This window comes from Medicago sativa, chromosome 5 (assembly GCF_051527215.1).
Source record: "Medicago sativa cultivar Bolivia chromosome 5, Bolivia_mono, whole genome shotgun sequence".
NCBI lineage: Eukaryota > Viridiplantae > Streptophyta > Magnoliopsida > Fabales > Fabaceae > Medicago > Medicago sativa.
In genome coordinates, this window is record NC_140753.1 from 10,721,391 (window position 1) to 10,722,266 (window position 876).

At 39.2% G+C, this 876-nt stretch overlaps 1 pseudogene; it reads left to right on the forward strand.

The window, feature by feature from the left end:
- On the forward strand, positions 1-876 carry LOC146919934 (protein FAR1-RELATED SEQUENCE 5-like; annotated as a pseudogene).

Here is an 876-nt window from a genome sequence, read left to right on the forward strand (position 1 = left end):
ATGGAAGGCAAGGCTCCAACATCAGTTATAACCGACGGTGATTTATCCATGAGGAATGCAATTCGTAATGTTTTTCCAGGAGCTCATCATAGGTTATGTGCATGGCATTTGCTACGCAATGCAGTTAGCAATGTAAGTGTTCCTGATTTCATGCCATACCTAAAAAGGTGCATGTTGGGTGACATTGATGTTAGTCAGTTTGAAGAAACCTGGGCTGAAATGGTGAGTAAGTTTGGATTGGAAGACAACAATTGGATACAAGAATTGTACGAGAGAAGAAACATGTGGGCTACAGCTTTGATACGAGGTAATTTTTTTGCTTGGATAAGGACCACATCAAGGTGTGAAGCGTTGCATAGCCATATTGGAAAGTATGTTCACTCTAGATGCAATTTAACTGATTTTGTTCAACAATTTCATAGATGCCTAACATACTCTAAATTCAGGGAAGTGGAAGCTGATTTTGAAGGAAGATACGGTGAGTTTGTTTTGCAAACAAATTTGAAATCCTTAGAGAGGTTTGCATCTGTCCATTTTACAAATAGGATATTTCTTTTATTTTGACCCGCGTTAAAGAAAGCTTCGTCACTAAGAGTCTGCGATCGCCTTAAGATGACAATTCAAGAAATTTACGTTGTTCAAAAGTGGAATGATAGCGGATCAGTGTGGAATGTTTCATACTGCCCTACAACTGGGGATTTTAGATGTAATTGCCAAAGGATGGAGTCGTTGGGGTTGCCTTGTCATCATATTATCGTTGTACTAGTGATATTAGAAAAGGATGAGCTGCCTAGTTGTTTGGTGTTGAAAAGATGGACTAAGAAAGCCAAGGAAGAATTCAGTGGAACTCACACAGATGGCTCTTTCTACTTGGAA